This window comes from Contarinia nasturtii, unplaced genomic scaffold (genome assembly GCF_009176525.2).
Source record: "Contarinia nasturtii isolate CC-2019 unplaced genomic scaffold, AAFC_CNas_1.1 Cnas_scaffold_220, whole genome shotgun sequence".
In the NCBI taxonomy this organism is placed as follows: domain Eukaryota; kingdom Metazoa; phylum Arthropoda; class Insecta; order Diptera; family Cecidomyiidae; genus Contarinia; species Contarinia nasturtii.
In genome coordinates this window covers 875,667-897,267 of record NW_022197577.1, presented here as the reverse complement: position 1 = coordinate 897,267, position 21,601 = coordinate 875,667, and the positions used below count along the sequence as shown (strand labels likewise).

Below are 21,601 nucleotides of genomic sequence, written 5' to 3'. Positions count from 1 at the left end.
TCCGTATGCGATGCCGATATGTTTTTACGATACATACCACAATGAATTAAATCGTTTTTGATAAAACAACATATGCAGTGAAATCCATTGAAAATTCATGCCAGTACAAAGACACGGAGAGAGAGAGAGAGGGAAGGAGGGAGAGAGAGAGAGACAGAGACAGAAAGTAAACATAATCGGAAGAAGGAGAACGAAAAATAAGACAAAATAGAAGGTAACAATCGAACATATAATATATCTATGAAAGAGAGCGTCTGGTAATAACACAACTGCAACGTGTCGACAATGGAACGTTGTAGCACGCAGCCACAATACACAAAATAAGGCAGATGCGAAATTCTATTTTCTATGGCATTTCGTCAGTTAACCGATTTCTTCTGTTATTTCAAAATGTGAGCATGTATTGGTTGTGCCGCATAACATAACAAACAAACACATGTAAAACTGCGTAGAATACGTGTGTCGAAACGTTCAATTTAAATTTTATCGTTCTTCCTGTTCTTGCTCGAGTTGAGTTGTGGCGAACGGAAAGTGTCAGAAATACACTGATGTCATTTTTTTGTTTGAGCTATCGATATTTTTTTTATTCAAAAAATTGAACGTTTCCTCTTTGCTGTAACGGAAAAAAGTCATTGAGCTTCACTTGAACATGAAACATTTTTCAAAACTCTTTCGAAACTTAAGATTGTGACATTTTTCTTTTCTCTTTGGATTACTTTTCGATTCTCTTTTTAAATGTTTTTTCTTCTTCTTCTCTTTTCCACTCCGTTCACATTTCACTCTTTCCTTGTCGAACTTGTTTCACTTGAACAAAAACCACAATGCAACGATAATAATATCCTCTTACGTGTTGTGAATTAACATATTTCGAAGACGAAAATAATCTGAATTTTAATGCGATGCAGCACAAAATACAATGGATTCCGAGAAACGAATTAGTCAACGAAAAAAGTCAATATATTTTTTGTTCTGCATTTTAAATGGAATTATTTTAAAATCCGGGGATTTTTGTTTATGTTATTCTTTTTTTCGATAATTTAGCAAAATTTATTTTCTGTATGCTTGTATGTGCAAAAGTGACCGTTGTGTGATTTCAGGTGAATCTGGCAAATGCATTTCAATAAATGTTTGGCTAAAGTGTGTGAACCTCTTGAAATGTCGTCGCTGATCTGGTTTTCACCTTTTAATTCGCTTCAGTGGAATTGCGCAGCTCATCAATTCTATTTGAGAACGGTGGTGTTATCGTGATTTTGGACACACATATCTAGCACACTTCACCAAATTAGCGATGAACGAGGTCGAAAATAAACATGCAAAGTAATTAACGAGTGCAATAAATGTCGATGCTTGTCGGTGCTCTTCCATAGTCGAATCGAATTCAATTTTTTATGAAATTCTATTTGTGAGTGTGTCGCGGCAATGAAACAGAAGCGAATGCTTTTGCACGAAAAAAAAACGCCCCGTTTTTTTTATAACAAAAACTCATTAATAATTTAACAGTCGATAATTCCATCGTGTGTTTTCGCTTTTTAAGCGAAATAGATAGTACGAAATTGTTCGTTTGGAAAATCAGTATGTTTTATTATGGCACAAACGACGTCATTTGCCCCGAATGTGAGAGATAGTGTAATGAAAATAGATGGCCGTAGTGACACACAAATAATCGTTGTGAATAAGATGTTTGTAAATATTGTATGTGAGGCGCACACACGGATACACCGTTCTAAAAATGGATAAACATTCGTTTTTTAATCACAACGTTGATCGTAGCAAATTGTGGAATAATCTACGAACAATTGGAAAAAATTCAGTAACATCGTGATCGTCGACTTTTCAATTCAGCATTACACTGAATACAGTCACGAGAATGAAGTCGACGATAAAACAATTACAAACATGCATATTATATTCGAATAAAATTGAATTGTGTGTTTACTGCAAATTCTATTTTTGAATACTTTGTTCGCTTTCAACTCGCTTAATTGAATTATGTACGTATTTTAAGACACTGTGATGACAAAATTCAATTGGAGCAAATGAATTCAATTGATGATCTATCAATGATTTGTTTACGTTGCGCTCAAATTGAATCGTCGGTCGAAAATGTAAATGCAAGAGAGAAAATTGAATTACACATGCCACTTTTATGTCATTTATTCAAATTGATGAAACTAACAGCCAAGCCATGAATTTCAATAGTGCATATTGCGTCGTGTTTGTTGTTGTTGTTGTCAATTGTCAAATACAGATCGCAAAATTGATTATAATGTATGTTGATATTTAAGCGCCATATCGAAACACTATGGGAGAGACGAAAAGCGCCACTTTGTCATGTGTCAACTGAAAACGAACCGACAAAAAACATGTGTTTTTGTACACATTGAAACCATAATCGAGTATTGTTATTTGGCATGCCCAACTAAATCCGAAATTTCACACTCACCAGTCATTGTCATTGGCACAGCAACTGTGAGCATACACAAATATAGACAGCAGAACAGTCTTCACCACACTTTTCGCTTGTTTGATGCGGGTTGTGAAAATGAAAGCGCTAATTCAATTTATTCATACAATATTAACGACCATAACGCCGATACGCAATCCATTATGCACAATAAAAACACTTTTATCAGCGGAATTGATGTAAACGACTTCGTTTCCTTTCGGTGTGGAGGTGTTCGGACATTTTTTTTCTTCTGTGAAGTGGACATTCGTGCAAAGATACGACCGTTTAAATTTACGAGAAAATCACATTAAGGGTCATTCCCTTTTTGGTGGTCATTGTTCCTTCTATTCGAAGGCTAATTTATTACGCTTTCAATAATCGGTCCACGTTTATCGATTGAGCACAATAACGATTTGCCAAAATCACATAAATCAAGTGCACACCGAACGGACCGTGCAAAGAATTTTGAGCGTTCCAACGCTGAAGTCGGCAAAACATAAGGAAACAATGAATAAATTTTATCGAAAAATTGTTTTTAATTTAATGGAAAATAAATGCACATGTTCAGTTTGCGAGTGGCTTGTTTGTATTGAATGTATTACACACCTTTTTTTATCATTCAGCTAGCATTTAGCACCTTGCGGAAATGTAATAGCGTAACGAATTACTGCGGCTAAAATAAATTGTTCAAATAATAAGGTGGCTTTTATATGGTTTATTTGAGTAAATATGCATCGAGCAACGGGCTTACCCATTGCAGATATCGTATTAGAGTGTGCCATGAGTTTGGCGTCATTTATCCATAACCACCATTTAATTGGCTGTCGTGGTGTGCCAGTATTTTTCAATTTCATTTTATTATGTCTTTTATTGGGCTTATTTTTTCAAAGTGATCTGTTTTTACCATGGAAAAAAATGGTATAAACCACTTGTCTTGATCTAATGTGCAGTTAATCAACAATTACGAGTGAACTCGATGACATAGCACAAAGTGCACAAGGTTCAAGACTTGTTTGATGTTAAATCAGTTGACTTGCTGTTGCTATCTCTCCCTCTCTCTCTTTCTTTCTTTCCGTCTCTTGTTTTCTTTCTTAACCGTTTTCTTTCGATACCGATTTGAATAGACAATTCGCCGACAACGACGACGCTATGGACAAATATGCTAAACCACACATACATTTTCCACATTTACGCAATCGAATTAACATAGAAAAAAACGAAGTGAAATGGACGGCCGGATGCGAGAATCGCACTCTCTTCTGTATTGGTTCTTTTTCATCACATATACTGTACAATTAATATTCCAGTTATGTAAAAAGGTGAACGATCTTTTCAAATGTTTGCTTCTATTTTTTGCTGTTTTTGTTGTTTGCGCACTGTAGCGCTCGTTCAAAGAAGAAAAATGTCAATACTATGCTATGCGTGGATTGTGCGGCTGATGTTGTTGTTGATCATTACACAATGAGAATTAGATTTAACACATCACAAGTCTATGCGGAATGCCATTCCAAGTCGTAAGTTTATTGTGTATGCGCGTTTGATACTTGTGCGCAAGGGACCGACTGAGTGATTGACAGAAAGAGTGAAAAAGAACAAACAAGCTCGTCAATTTTTATTTTTTTTGAAAAGAATATAGATAGCGAGAAAATTCTCTGTCACTCTCTCACACACACTTTGGTCAAACCATTTGAGAAAATAAAAAAGAATCTAGTTATTACTGAGAATCATCAACATTCCGACAGCAACAATACACTTTAAATCCCTTGAGCACAATAGCATGTTGGCAGAGTAGAAAAATGGCAGATTCAACATAAAATAGCTAAACCAAATAGATACAACACTAGCTGTGAAAACTGGTTTCGATTTTTTTCATATCTATGTCTTCTCGTTGACTGTTCGTCTTAATAAAGAAGTCAGCACGTTGAAATGATAACCGAAAAAATTGCGATGACAATTTATATATTCCATAAACGAAAAACAAAGAACACACTGTGGGTTGCTTCAAATATATATATGCGCAATATATTTGCGATTGAAGCGAACCAAAAACTTTTTTTTTTTTTGAATGAATTTTAAACGGCATGAAAGAATCAAGTCGTTGCACGACCTTGAAGTAATGTTCCCGCCCGAAAAAAATGCAACGCCAACGGTATTACTATAGTTTTTTTGTTGTCTTCAAATTAGCCATTATTATTTTGCACGAGTAAGCTTGCACCATCGAAACTCGTGTCGCCCCGCCAGAATTCTCTGGTATTTGGTTGCATGATTGAACAATAAATTGCCATGCTATTCACTTTTACTCCATTTTTTGATGGATTGAATGTTAAATGCATGGCAAGCAGGATTGCATATTTTTTTTACTTGTTCATCGAGCGTCAATTTCTAGTTGACTTTCCATGTTTTAAAACGTTTCGAAAACAGAGACGTCACACTGAACATTGTTGCCGGTGGAATGCAATAAAGGAAAATCGATAGCACAACATTTTTCCAGGCAAAATAAGAATATAACCATCTCGGTGGTTTCTGTTGTTATTCACAACTTTCATCGTCTTAAAGTGAAACGGTTTTGTTATTTGAAAATTGCACACGCGCACGTTCCAATCACAATTACCATTATTGTCACAGCGTTTGTGCTGCATGCTGCTTTTTTATGCGATACAATCCATTAGATGTTGGTTATATTTAGAGAAGAGAAAATTCCTCGACTCATGTCTGTCTATTTATTTTGACATGATATTCCAAATTGATTATTTATTCATCGCCTTTTTTTCTATTGACTGATGCTGCTGCTGAGCACATGGATCATCGTTGTTGTTCATAACAAAAAAAAAATGATGACAAGAAAAAGTTGCATAGAGATTAGATTTCATTTTGTGATGATGAAGAGAACGACAAAGATGGTGGCAACGTCGGCGGAAAAGTTCAGAAGACTGCCACAAAACAAGTGTTTTCAGCGACGTTTCGCAAGAGAAAGTATTGAAAGGGGAATAATTCACGTTTGGTGAAAGACAAATGTTTGCTTTTTGCTCGTTGTTCGTTTATACGACGAAGAAAGTATAAGAAAAAAAATCTTTATGATAATTAGCATGATCTATGTGGAATATCACACGACACCATCTAACATATATGTCAGTAACAATGGTATGTGGTTATGTAAATTTCGCTTTGGGCGCACGCATTTTGCCAAAAAAAATATATCAAAATAATTGTTTTAAATTTCCATCGTCATGACAGTGTGGTCGGATAGATGTTATCTATCGTTATTGCGTTCACAACATAAGACTGTTTTCGTCACCAGTAACAACAGCCATTGTGACTGCCACTGAAACATATAGGTGTCGTCGGACTCAGTTCTTAGAAATGTTTGATTTAATCTGGTATCAGACGTACGTAAATCCAACATTCATTAATATCAATATTGTTTATTCTGTTTTGTATGCGTTCGCATCCCATTTTTGTAGATAAAATGTATTTTATGATAGTATCGTGCTTTGAATAAATTTCAACAAAGATAACGGTTTATTTGTAGAATAGTGAACAAAAATGTTTTGACAGCTCATTTTTACTTGAGTTACCAGAATTCTTTTTGCATACATGGTATGCGTATCCAAAATCATTTAAAATCTACAAAATTGCTTTTAAACTGAATAAGAAAATAAATCCAATCAAATGTTGTGACGGAGTGAATTTTAAAAACAGTACCAAGTCCATGGCTACCACTAGATCACATCATTGTTTAATATATTTCGTTCTATCTATTTTCGCTCTATGCAAAATAATTCGTTGCGTATACTTAGTGATTGCTAAATTCTCGAAACTCGAACGTAAATATTGAATAGTCCGTGGCGATAAAAGTCAATGTGTGAATGCGAAAATATTCCTGTTTACTCACACTCACACTCACTCACGCGAAATATGCGATAAATAATAATTGGCGCTCATAAATGAATGGGCCAAGAGCGAAGAAATTAATCACACACCGAAAAAAACCAACAACAACTACGTTCGTTGTGCTTGTTTGCATTGGTGCCAATTCATTTGGCTGAATACGCGCACATATTTCAAAGGTCATTTACTGGACTTGAATTCTTAGAACTCCGTGAAATTACCGTCGACTTGCGTTACAAATATGTAATTATATTACATTAAAATCATTTACTCTTTTAGTTTCTCTCCTTCGTCAGTATGTGTACGCTTCGCGTACATTTTCCTTGCAAATATTAGCAAATTGGCTGTGTAATAAGCAGCAAATCATGATGAAGGAAGAGAAATCATCATCGTTTTGCTCGGACGAAACGAAATTCTTTTTGTTCGGTTAACACAGCTTCTTTTTTGCTCTCTTTTCGTTTGAAAACGTGATTGCCGCTTGTCATGGTATATTAAACGGAAATTTTTCCGCATTTTTTCTTTTGTATTGATGAATGTCAATCAATTTCATAGCTTCAATGGACTCCTTAGAAAGAACACCTTCTTGTAAGAGTGCGCATTTTCGTAGCCTTTGAATACAATTTAATAATACGGAAATTATGTCAATTTCAATTTACTATATGGCACACACACGAAATGCTTCACCTCCAAGTGATAAAAACGTATATTGTATATATTGTCAAGATAAATGCCGCATACCGCGGACGCGCACAAACCCATTACGTGTCCTTCATTCATTGCTTTTTTAATGCGAATATAGAGCGTCTCTTTGTTCGACATCGCGCTTGCATTTTTCGCGTGATTTCATTACATTTCAAAGAACAACCATCTTGTGATCAAGTTTTTTTCACTTTTTTTCGAACACACCACTGTGTACAGTAAAGTATTTTTCAATTGCAACGTTGAGATTGAAAAAAAAAACATCTTTTCGATCATTTTTGCCCAAACAAACGTCTATTTTTGATCACAATTTTTGTTGCTGGTGATTCAATGTGTTTATAAAAATGTTATCTGACACGCACAGATCATAGATGATGAATTTAGTAAATAAACACGTTATGCACAACACACAAGTTTGTTGTTTTTTTATCAACAGATTTATTTTTCTTTTAAATGATTTTTTTTATTCATTGAACGCTTATTAAAATATCGCATTGAACATCGACAGCGAGAGTCAAGCGCAATAAGGACACACTATATAAACGCCATCTATTAATAACCGACTAACTACAATGTAAATCAAACGTATCTGTTTCCCCTTTTTATTTACTCCCTTCTCCTCTCGCTATACTTTTACATTGTAGTTAGCCTGTTTTACAAAGATGTCGTTTCTGTGTAAGATGTGTGACGTCACAATGTATTTATATGGATAGCGCTCGACTCTCGATCGACAGTCACAAAATGTGTTTACGTTGCAAAAATTTCGCACACGTGATGAATTCAAATCAATTGATTCATTGAAAAAGTGATTTTTTTCAAGCGTCAAAATTGACAGCAGTGTTTGGCGAGAAAATACCGTGGAAAAAAATCGAGAAAATGGCAAAAACGAATGAGAAAAAATCGAAAAAATTCAAATTGATTTTTGATCTAAATTGATGAATTTCTGTATTATTCAAAAAATGGAAAAACTATTATTTAGCCATCCATGCATGTTTTTCTACACCACAAACGATTGAAAAAACGACGAAGAAGAGATAGCATTCATAAGCCATTGGAACTGAAATCCAATTAATATGAACGATCGATAGATAATTACATTGGGATGGATGTACAAAATGTAAACGATTCAACAAATATCAATTTATTTCGATTAGTTAGTCTCTCGTTTATTCCAACGCAGTTATTCATGTTACGCATTCAATATTTTTATGTATTTCAATTTAAATGTCATCATTTCCGCCATAGAAATTGAGTTTATGAAATCCTGGTGGTCGCCTCTATTGTAACAATGACAATTTAATGAACGAGTAACAACTGAATCGTATTTTCGTTTTTAAATTAAACAAGCGTTCGTCCTTCTCTCGATTGCAAAATGGGATTGGAAGCGTAATAAAAGAGTTTTCAAAAAAAAATACAATAACAAAATGAAAAAGTGTGTGATTCATTTGGAGTATGAGATGGTTTATTTTTCTTTCATGCAGTATAATCGGATAGTGATGAGTATCACTTATTTGGAGTCTGCGAACAATGGTTAAATATGTCATATACAAGCGACGCACTAAATAAAGCGTTATTGAGTGGTAATGATGGTATCATTTGGTTGGGGTGGTGAAATGCCGTATGCAGAGCACGCTCACAGGCCAACGCACTCTCTAACTCAGCCGCAGCGATATTGTTGAACAGGAATCGAGTGCGGTCGCAACGCACACGCAAATTTGAATAAATAAGAAATTATTAAATTGGTTCGCACGGTGACACATAAATAGTAGCTAACTAAAGCCGACCATATGCCGCATTCAAAAACAAAATACTGAACTTGGTGGATTCTCTCATTAAAGTCGTATTAGTTTCAATAAATTCCCACGTTCATTGCTGCTTATTATTATAATTGTAACCCAATTGTAATGAACGCTATTCGATAAATGAATAATAATAGCTTAATTCAAAGAAACAGTTCGAATCCGACACATTCAAAAACTGCACCTCGTTTCCATTTCAGTCTTTTTCAATAAATATTTTCTCTTTCTAAACGAACGACAACGACGACGTCGTCCTTTTTGCATTAAGAATGCGAACGTTGGTGCTGCTGTTGCTATTATTAGAAATATACCGTCCGTATTTATATTGTTATTCTTTCTTATATTTCATTGTTTGTTCGTTCGTTGCACCGAAGCGAAGTAATGCATTATAGCGATTATTTTATATGCTGCGAATTGCAAAGGGTCAGACGACGTACAAATATTTCCCATTTTTTTACGATATGCTTCATGTTTCTCTTTTCCTCTCAATTTTCGTACTGGTTACGCTTGATGCGAATGATGATGATGTTGCTGTTCAAAGTTGAGATAATCTTTTTTGATACAATGTTTCGCAGATGAAGACTCGGTGTACAAGAAAAGAACATCGAACCGTATTTAAATTGATAAAAAAAGGTAAATATATGTATAAGACGGTAGTGGATGGTTCGCAATAAGATTTTGTGTCTGTGACCCTGGGAAAGGTTCATTACCGTCTTCAAACCATATATAAATTCTGTTTGAGAATGTTAATGGCATTCCGTCATTTACAAACTATCTTCTTTTTTTACCTGTGTGTAAGTTTGCGGCACAATGATGCCAAACACGGAAAAGCATCACTCGATAAATATTCAATTTTTGAAAAGTCACAGAGACCAAGCATTTTTGAACACAGACAGTGGGAATGGGAATTGAGATCGGATATTACCCTATTTTCAACGTCGCTCAAGATATTTTAACACTGTCTCGCAATTTTTCACACATCAAGAATGTTCAAATTGCAATTTTTCTCTCTTTTACTCTCTCTCTCTCTCTCTCTCTCTCTCTCTCTGTCTGTCTTTCACTCTCACTCTTTTGGTTGCATTTTCCAAATTTGACACTTTCCACCTCTCTTTCTCATCGCTTGCTCTGATTTTTCTCGATTTCAGTCTCTTGATTGTCATAACTAATTTCACACAATCCAAAAATGGTGCGATGTATGTATTTGCACAAGGTGGTTGCATGAGAAACATTTTGACCGAATCGATATTTGTTTATTATAGAAAAACGATTTGCAATAATTCACATTCCAAAGGACTGAATTTTTGTTTGAAGGGTAACCAATCAAAATTCCCATTCAAAGAATGTGAATCCACCAATTATACACATTTCACACACATGCACGTTAATCACTATGAATATTCAACGATGATTTACGAATTATTTCCTTCTTTTCCGTCGTCGTCGTCGTCTTCGACGTATGTTTTTTTCAACCGAGGGGGATGCTGTGAACAATGGCCGTATCACAAAGGATATTGCCAAGAGAAAGGGAAGGAAAAACGTAACGAAGAAATAAGAAATTGTATTGTTGTATTCAAGGTATTTGCTGTGTACAATGTTTATAAAGGGGAAAAAGTTTACAATGAACTGCAATTTTATTTTACTTCTTTTTTTCTCACTTCAAAGGTAACTGCGCTCAACTTCGAATTATTTTCGAATGACAAAGGTAAGCGAATGAACGAATGTGAAAGGGCGAGAGAGAAAGAGAGAGAGAGAGTGAGAGAAAATGGCATATATATCATAAACCGCATATACATGAATGAAATACCGTCGCATTGGGAACAATGCCAACGATGGAAATGCTCAAAATACTTTTTTCACACATCAATTCCCTTTTTAGATTCAACAAAAATGTGCACCGTACAATCACATTGCGATGCTATCTCTCTGACATGTACATATGGAATTTGGAGCTGAATTATTCTCATGAAATCGAACAACAACAAAATTGAAAAAGATAGAATGTTACCGTCGCGCTGAAACTGATGAACGAAATTCCCCGAGAAAGTTACTCGCAGAGAAAACTCAATTTCCATAGATACACATTCGTTTTTGGATGATGTGTATGTGCAAACAATCGGAGATTTGAATACTTCCAATTTCTTGTGCGAGTGCAACAATACACATATCGCTTGATTTCTCGGAAATTGAATTTGACAACAATAACATTTTCGGTTTTTGAAATCGTATACCATATTTGGTATATATATCTTATCTCTTGCTGCGAAACCAATTTTCGAAAGAGAAAAAAAGTGCGGTAGTTTTCAACGAAACCACTTGTGGTTCATATCAACCAAATGTAATTTTTCTCTTATTTATTTAGTTTTTTTTCTCTGCTGGTTTTTCTTCGACTTGACAATTTTTAACTTAATTTTTTCTTGAATATTCAAAATTGCACTGCACCCAAGATCTCCATTGTCGTTTCACACAGAGCATTCCGTCAGACAGCCCTGTAACATTTGGGTCGCGTTTCCATTCATTTTCGAAGGTTACACACAGAAGCGAAAAAATAAATTACGTGTTTTGTCGCAAAACAATTGTCGGATTTTGGCTTTTCTTTTATTAATAATAAATTCATAAAACCGAATGAAGTGAAGAAAAAAAAACTACCAGGTTAAATTAAAATGTTTTATTCGCAAGCTATTTTAGCTGCACAATTTATTCATAATAAGTCGGTGCGTGTGCGCTTTTGTTATGCGAAATGATGAATGAAGGCGAAATGTTGTGGCACATATTTATGCATATATATAATAATTATGGTTGCCAATTTGATTGCTGTACGTCGCAACGGAAATCTCGACGGTCTGACACACACACATTGACAACTTTCGTGCAAATTATTTCATCAACGCAGCCCAAAAATGTATACAAAAAAGTAATTGAGTGTTTAATTTCGAACCATGGATATTCGTCGTCGCGAGTGTGCGTGGAGTGTTCATGGTTTAAATGTCCGTACTGGGATTTGCTTACGCAAAAATGAGCTACATAATAGTCTAAAGCCAAACAGATATATGTGGGTAAAATGCGAATGCATGCAATTTTCTATAGTCGTTCATGTACACATACGTTGCTCATTCACTCAACACATTCGAACAATATGTATTGTGATTGGATTACATATACATGTATAGATTTGTGCATGCATCAAGCGCACCAACCTACATTTTAATTCACATCATCATCATCATCATCGTCGTCGTCGCTTTTATACTGACAAATGCATATTCGCTCTCCATCATTTCATTCGACGTAATGGAATTCAAACAGATAATACGCTGTGGTTTATTTTACACAGTTGTATTTTGCGAATAAACGGGCGGGTGCTCCAGCGCCGGTATACATATTAAATCGGCTGTAAGAGTGCTTTGATTACCAATCTCGCCGTATATGCACTGTGCGTTTATATTGCATTGCTAAGAGAGAATTAGAGAGACACAGAGCCAAAGTTCGTAGCATCAATTTAGTTTGAAGCAGTGCACATTTCGATGCATTTCATACATACACAGACACACAATTATAAACATACAATAAAAACCGAGAAATAAATAAACAACCAAGCAAACCTGTAATGGTTATGGGCATGCCAAAGAGATAAAGCAATAAAATGAATGCGCCAACTTTGAAAGAGTGATCAAGATAAAGAAAGCAAGCCATTTGAAATCCAACTTGGAAAATGCGACGAGTGCAATAAAGAAGGCGAAACAAATAGTGAAAAAAATAACTTTTAGTATATGTGTTCCAAACACGGACGAAGCTTAACGAGTGCCATATTGTGAACTGCATTCTCTCTATTTTTAATTTTTTTTTCTCTCTTTTTTATCTATATATCTCTATCTCTCGCTTGCTCTTTTTTGCCATTCACAATAACAACAACACAGCAAAATATAGAAGATTCAATGTGTGAGCATATTTTTATGGTGCAGCCACAAAACGATTCCAAGCATTTTTCTTTTCGTTCGACATTCGATGCTTTGAACACAAAACAAGTGCTTCATTTTCGCCTTTTGTTCATTTCATTGCAAATGCGTTGTCGTCAGGCGGCGACAAGCAATGTGTCTGTGCCAACAACAGCACACCTTTTCTTTGTTCGAATTGAATCGTTCATACCACTGAACCATGGTTTTATGTTTTGAAAAAGTGCACGAGACACTGAGTGCTTGAGTGCTGGCTGCAATTATCAACCATAAAACTACGTAAACACCAACAATAATCATAATTACAACATGCTGCATGTAATAAAATGAAGAACGTCGATGATGACGAGCACGTTGCATTTGTAGTTAGATGCAACCAAATAAAATACAGACAAAACAGTCGAAATGCATCGATTGCAAACATAAAATTTGAACATTTGAGTGTTTTTCGCTTGTTTGCTTTGAAAACAGGTCGAAGTTGTTTGTAGTTGTATTTTAATGTAAAAGGCCTATAGTGCAATGCATTTGTTGGCTCTATTCTCGCTAGTCAATACACTAAATCTCGACTTTCTGGACCAAATGGAATTTTTAATTTACCTAGGCTATAAAACGGCATTTCTATCATCAAAGAAGAAGAAAAAAAACTAACCACCTCAATGGTTTGCTGTGCTAATCGATTCCGGTCACATTTCCGTAATTATGAAAACGAGGCCCATTGTTGGCATTGCTAAATCTGATAATCATTCGAAAATGGTGGCCATTTAATTATTATATGAACTGCGAAGCGTATAAATTCGAAGTCAATAAATTCTGTTGTTCATGTCGACTGCTGTGACTTATACGGTGAATTCATTAATTTGATTTTGATACACGATGTGCCTTTTATTTACAATCTCTCTGTCATATATATTGTATTGAAAATGGCAATAGAGAATGCATTCGATTGTTCGTCGAGTGCTATGTTTGTTGCTATGCTTGATGTCGATGCAATGCAGTGCATGGAATTGAAACGAAGAGATCAGTGTTGTTTTTTTCATATTGGTCTCTCGTTCGAAACCGAACAAAGAAGACAAATAAATGTGTTGGCATAATTTAAAACAGGTTTTTCGACGATTGACGACGACGGGTTTCCTTTTCTTCACCAGAGTCAGCGCACGTTCGCGGGTGTACGTTCGAATTTTGCATTTTAAGCTTACGGGGCCCATAGAATGAACACAAGTTTGGAAAAATAAGAATATGACAGAGATATTTCATGTTTTTTACCAAACATGTTTAGTTTTGAATTTTGTATTGTTATTGTTATCGGTCGAAATGCTTTTTGATTAGTGGAAGGGAAGAAAAAATTATACACACAAATGCAACAAATAAATGAGTTGATGATGATTGCGTTATAACGTATATATATCAAAACTGTTTCATAACCCAATCCATCAAGTTGTAATCATCAGCGCATCGAGCGCGCATTCAAAAAATCAATCTGCAAACAGAGCACGTATCGACTTCACAAAAACAATCAGCTTTTTTTTTTTTTAAAAATCTACAGTGTGAACGAGAAAAAAAAACCAGAACAAAGTCCGCACAATGAAAGTTGAATCGCTTCTGTGAATGCGAACGAAAGAGAGAGAGAGAGAGAGAGAGAGAGAGAGAGAGAGAGAGAGAGACTATCTGCTGACTCTAAGAATTTGACGGTGCACACGAGCATGACTGAACTAAAATTCCAAGAAACGTATGTATAGACGACCAAATCGAAAAGAAGAGAGAAGAAACCCGTTTCGCCGTGTGTTTTGTTTGACTTCTTCGAACAAATGAAATGGAAACGACAACACTGAATAAAACTATCTGTGTTTTTTTTTCTCGTAATATTCGGTTTTGTGTTCCCGTATGATCGTGTGCTCATGTATGTGTTATGGATTGAATCAGGTTTGACGGTGTATGTGTGCACACGATGAATGTGTCTCTTTCGATGTTCCAAAAATGGACATTCGTAATCTCTGTCGATTGCAAAGAATTATTAAGAATTATGTTTTCGTCTTTTATTGTTTAAATATTCTGGCTTTTCACATTTAACCATCGTTTTTTCACTCTTCCGACCAATACGGATCTATCCAGCGACGGAGTTTTGTGGGAGATTTTTAATTAAAATCTGGTTTTAACACATCTTTACCGCACTCATTTTTTTTTCACTTGAAAAACAATGAAAACGATATCTCTCACGTAGCTATTTAACACTGTGACCATGCCTGCAACAGTGTGTGAAAGAGCTGACACGATAGACTTACATCAGAAATCGTGTGCAAATTCAATTTTCATCGTTATACGAAGTCACACATAATAGAATAATTGTTATTATATTGAAGTTTCATCATAAGCCATGTATCATTAATTAAAAGCCCATTGCGAACGCAATGAATGCGAGAATATGGATGAAATACCCGGCCACGATTAGTCATAGATTTGTGGCGTATTCATGATTTATAATAAATGAGATAAAGCGAATTATTCATCGATGCAAAATGCGTACGTATCAGCGGGAGGTATCATTCCGCTATGGTATCGGTTCGGTTACATGGTCGCGCTAAAAATTAATTCACATGTTATGAATGTTGTTGTTCCTTTTGTGAAACAAAGTTAAATGATAATGCCACTGCAATTGATCGCGCCAATTCCAAATAAAAAAAATATCGTTCAATTAATAACATCGATGCCTGCGTCTTGAAAAAAACTGTGAAATTTGAATACTAAGTAGATTTACCAAACAATTAGAGACTGAGTACATGTACCAGTCATATGTGTGAATGTAATCAACGGGATTCATTGCTTGAAATGAACGAAATGTAAACATTTTGTTTGCTAACCATGGTCCAATAATTACGCATATATATATAGAAAATATCACGCGTTTTTAACGAGTACCGCAATAAACAATGTTCATTTAGAGAGAGAAAAAAACGACCGTACCTTGTTTGAAGAGGAAATTCGGATCTATGTCTTTCATATATTTGTCCAAATAATTATATGAATTATTCACTGAAATGGTCAAGTATTATTTACGGTCAACACTGGACAGGTAAATCGCTTCAATTTGGATGTGCCGTTAATCTTGTCGTTCGTTTTTCTTGGCGTTTTGAACACGACGATGATAAATTTCTTGTCTGAATTTTGTGGTCCCAACACGCGAATATAAACAAACAAATAAAAAACTAATTTTCACCAAAACGTTGTTAAAAACACGCTCCAATACAGAGTCTTACAATGATTATGCATCGAAAATTATCGACGTTTATTTATTTTTTTGTTTTCTCTTTTGCACAAAAAAGCGTCCATTTATTGTTATTTAATATTTTTCTCGTTTCTGCGATGCAATCATCACCAGCAGCAACGATGTCAATTATCGTATTTATTTCATCCACAAAAGCACAATGTGTGTGCGTGCGCGCGTGTAAAATGAATATGCATTCGAATGTTATTTTTGGGTGGAACAAAAAGAGTCACCAACGCAACGATTTAAATCGAATGAACAACGCACTTTTTGATGAAGATTTTCGTGTTCATAATTTTAATTTTTCTTTTATTTTCGGAATTATTTTGACACACACATCGAATTTCATCGTTTATTTTCTCTGGTGTCGTGCTCGAAATACTATTGTTGTCATCGATGATTGCCACCACACGAAATAAGAAAACGTAAATGAATCACACACTGAGATTTTTTTTCTCTCTCTTCAATTTCAAGAACGTTTATGGTTTTTTTGTATTCTTTTCTTTTGTTTTGTTTAAGAATGCTCTGCGTTTATTTTGTTATTTATCTGGATTATTTTCGTTCGGAGGATTCCAATAAAAAAAAACACACACCGATTAATAAGAGATAGAATCACAACGGATATAACGACAATATACATACACACAAAAAATCGACCAATATTACGAGAAACCCACGGAAAATCGGGTTCTGGTGACCGTGTATTGTTGTTGGTATTTCTATCTTTTTTATTTTGTTTCACTATAAATTCTACTAAAAACCACAAAATTGCGATATGAACGAGCTCGTGAGCTCGATCGACCGAGAGAACCAAACTCGTAACGGTTGAACAACTAACTGATGATATAGTTGCATATCGTAGTCAAGTTTTGCCTCGACAAAATTCAAACACACATTGACGCAATATCACACTCATACATTGCTCGAAAATCACTCACATATGCTTATATGCCACGATTGATGTAATTGTGCAGTCTGCTTGGAATATGGTGTATGTCGCTCTTGACATATGTGTTGTGCATGTGTGATGGTCGTGTAATTCTCTCTGTGTGTGTGCGTGTCTACATTGGTGTGTCGTTTTAACGAACACAAGAGTTTTGTGTTAACTGCTGTTGGCCGATGCGTTGTTGATTAGGGCAACGAGAAAAATGATCGACAGGTAAGATTTTTGTTGCCGTTGTTGTTTTGGTCGTCGCATGGAATTTCCAACGATACGATATACGTGTATATTTGCCCAGCAAATTATCTAAACGAAATGATAAGCAATTGAACCATTTAAATTCCAAAGACCCGAAGAGTTTGTATAAGAACTTAACGGAATAAAGACGAGACGATTTTTTTTCTTCATGGTTTAGGATCGACAGTTAAATGAATATCATCAGTTGTAATTGCGGAATGAACAAGAATTTTAATTGCGCTTTACATAGCTCGACCAACAAAAAAATTGTAATGGCATTTTAACAACTGGATAGTATGTTAATTTTTTCATCTGTTTCGAATCTGGTTTGTTATTTTACGAAAATAATTTTAGAATGACATTTCTATTTAATTGTTCAGTGTCATTTACAAAAACAAAAAGTCATGAGTTTGATTCATCATCAAAAACACATTGTTTTTTGTCGTTGAACAGAATCACTCAAAATAAAAGAATGACATTTATTTACATGCAGTCATACATTCAATCGAATTAGAGTTGAGTAACTCTCGATTTTTCTCCATATGTATATCAGAGAGAGAGAATGAGAGAGAGAGAGAGAGAGATAAATTCAGTGCGTATATTTACTCTATCGCTAACATACAATTGCGAGCGCAGTTTTTCAACAGCAGCAAAGAAAAATAACGAACTTTGCGTATAAACAGCGAGATGTACGAAGAAGAAGAAGCAGCGAGAACTAGCACTAACGATATTTCCCACAGTTCAACGGCAATCACACTTTTTCAAAATTGTTGTTTAACTGAAATTCACATGCATCTTTTGCTTGAATGATTTTGGCTTACACCACTACATGCATCCAGCGCTCATGTGTATTCCGCTGGTGTTTCCGCTTATGTATTGGTGTAATGTCGTCAACAGTGTGTTGTAGCGCTAGACCGTCTTTGCAACGGTCTTTAGAATGAATCGACTGGAAAATGTATGTGTGTGCGCGCATAGGAATTGAGCAAAGGGAATAGCAAAAAAAAAGGCGGTTAATTCTCTTCAATCTGAATCGTTACACGCTGGAATTGTTGTTTTAAATGTCGAGTGTAAGTGTATGTGTGTATGCATTGGAAATGCATCTGGAAATGAGAAAAAAACGTTCAAACTATGCATATTATTCTTGAAATAAAAGTCGACGTTTTGATACATTTCTCGCATTAAGTATCCAAAACAAAAACGTTATTTCATTGTTCTTTTTATAGCAATGGAGATAGAGAAGACGTAAGTTTTACCAATCTCATGAATACAAGAGCCCGAGAGAAAGGGAGATAATCAGTTCAAATAAGTTTGTGCACGCGCTTCATTGTAATCGAATGTATTTTCGTTGCAACTCAATTTCATTCACTTTGACACGAATTTTTTTTCTCGGTTCTTTTACACGATAATACAATCATATTTGAGTTTGTGAGCTCTCTCTCTTTTATTTAAAAAATATCAAGAAAATCATTGGTTGAAATCATAAAATCAACAAATGAAGGAAAATGGTTCATTTGAATCGAAATAAAATCTCTTTCGCCTCTATAAATTCACATTTATTTGTTTTCGTAATGGCAATGCAAATTGAAAATTTATAATTTCGAGTCGACATTCATTTCCATATTGAATAATATTAGTGTTTCGCAATACTAGTTCAGTTTCCTAAGCCAAAGTAATGACGATAAAACCGTGAATCAATATTACTATGTTGCGTTGGAGGACTATATAAATTGGCAGTGTGAGCTACCATTTCCATATTCATTCCACTGACATAATAAAATTCGTTGCATGTCGGTCAGTTGTGTGCAATACGAATCAGCCACATTGCGGCAAATTTTTGCACTGATAAATGTGTATGCATTGTTCTCTAGTATCCACAGGGCATTCAAACAACATTATATATAGTTTAAACACACCAGATTATTTGTTATAAATTTAAAAAGATTTACGACCAAGTCAATTTTATGGCTTGATTGTTGACACATATCTCTTTTTAAAAGAATTAATGCTCTCAAGGATTTGTAGAACATTCACTTTTTTTCCCGCGCTCATTCGTTCATTCATTCAATCACATTCCTCACCTGTTTACAAACACACTTGCAAACGCTTCAATCACACTCCCTACGGTTTTTCACCGAGAATTTTTTTTTCCATGGAAAACATCAACTCAACGGTTTTCATCCACTTTACTATGGAAATGCAAATGAAATCATCAGTGGCCGTTATACTCACAGCCAATTATTCAGAAACTGTGAAAAGTGTAATTTAAATTTGCATGTCAAGTGTCACATTTATTTTTCTACTCGGATTTTATGTAACTTTTCATCGATCGCCGAAAAAAACACAAAAACCCTGTATGTCTTCGGTGTATATAGAGTCGAGTACAAAATTTCCATCTCAGTCATTGCATACCAGTATATACCGAGGTCAATGTTTTTCTTTCGTTTTCTTTAAATTATAGATTGACTTTTCTAACTCTTTAATTAGTTGGCATTGTTCTAATAACGAACTCATTTTCGATTTCGATTAAGTGTAAACAATTCGATAAGGAAACAAGGAAAAAATTATATGCAAACAATAATTATCCTGTTCCATTTTTGCCAACGTTTGTTGCTATGGTTGCTGTCGCCGATGGTATTGGTTTTTGGTTGAACTGTTGGAGCGAAATTACAAAGAGCACGATGTGTAAACGACTTTCAGCTAATTTAGTTCACACGAAACTCACACTATTACTGTAAAAGGCTTAATTTGCTCGGGAGCATACATGGGCACAGGTGGGTGTGAACCCGGATAACTCTCCCGATTTTAATGGGAGTGGAATGATTTGCTAGGATTTTTTGAAAGAAAAATTCTTCCGATTTTCTGGAGTTGATGTCGGATGGACCCCCTCCACAAATGTCGACCATGCCCATGTATGCTTGTGAAGTCATTCACGGTTTACAAGCAAACAAAAGCTTATTATGATCTTTATGCAAAGCTCATCGTCATCAACAGGATACATCTCTTTATCTTTCTCTCTCTTCCTTCCTCTCTCTCTCTCTCTCGCGCTTTTTTGCCATTCCATTTTCTTAACATTGCATAAAATTACGTTGTTTCTCTTTTAATTCATGCGACTAATCAAAAAGGGATTAAATTGTATACATTTGTATTTATGCCTTGCAAATGCATCAAATTTGAATCGAAATTAATCCAATTATATGATTTAAGCTGTATTTCCGTCGGTACAATGTATTTGATACACTCAAATATTTGATGATTTTACAATTTATGCTAATTATCTTATGTTTGAATCAAGTGACATCAAGTCACTATTTTTCCCCATTTGGTAACTGTGCACTTTTCTTTTTTATGGCGTATAAAGTGAGTGAATGTCATTTACCTTCGTTTAAACCGTCTTGCATTCGATGCTGTTGGCGTTTATTGCTGCTGCTGATGGTGGTATTGCCGAGAGCCTCTGATTTTGCATTCAATTTTTATTCGATGCTCGAACCCAAATACATAATTAGACGTTTTTGCACACAAACTTTTTTTTATGTTTAACTAGATGCTAACCTAAATAAATAGAAACCAACGGTGATTTTTATTCATTTGCGGGGAAAACAAAAAAAAATGCAAAATAGGTACAAAACACACAAAAAAGAAATATTAATCATAAACACTCCCAGCGACCGGTCGCGATTTTTTTTTCGTCAAATAATGACTCAATATTTTGTTTTTCTTTACTCTCTTTTTTAAATAATACTACGAAATAACGACCATACAAATTCAGCATATCTCTCTCTCCACTTTTGAAAATAGCGCTGGAGAACGAGCACCTACTATATGAATATATATCGGAGTTGGTAGATTTGTGCAGAAAATTCGCATATCAAATTTATAATCACAATTCCATTATACACTCATTCACATCTAATATATATATTTGTTTCTTATTGATTTTTGCGATTTCTTTATACTGTGTACGTGTGTGTTTGTGCTACCGTACTATGTGCAATGAGCTTCAAGTGAGGTTTTTTTCGGTTACACAATCAAAACGTGGAATTAGAACGAGTTTCATATATGCAATAGGTTTTCTTCGATTTGGTTCGCAGTCTTAAAATCGACAAATAAACTTGTTATATCAATGCTACTTCAGCCGAACGTAAAAACAAGCCCGAAAAAAACAGATGTATGACATAAGAGAGTTTTTCTCTCTTTGCTGATAAAGAAAGGACAAATTGAAGCAAAAAATGAACAATGTATTCCATCATTTTGAAACGAAGAACGACTAAGAATATTACATTTTCGGCAATATTTTCGGGTAATCGATTTTTGGCTTAAAGTCTTAAATGAATCATCGAAACGAAAGAAATTTCGTTTTACCAAAAGAAATAGTTTTTTATTGTT

The 21,601-nt window shown here is 34.9% G+C and overlaps 1 protein-coding gene across 8 annotated transcripts in view; it reads right to left on the bottom strand.

Annotated features, from left to right (window-relative positions):
• The window catches only part of LOC116337209 (protein numb), a 32,098-nt gene that overhangs the window by 9,131 nt on the left and 1,366 nt on the right, over positions 1-21,601 (bottom strand). For 6 of the 8 annotated variants that reach the window (XM_031761601.1, XM_031761599.1, XM_031761600.1 and 3 more), the window contains exon 2: positions 20,595-20,767. The gene's annotated coding sequence lies outside the window, so the exon portion shown is untranslated. Of the gene's footprint in view, positions 1-15,740; positions 16,886-20,594; positions 20,768-21,601 lie in introns of those variants that run through there. The other 2 variants (XM_031761598.1, XM_031761605.1) reach the window with 2 other exon arrangements.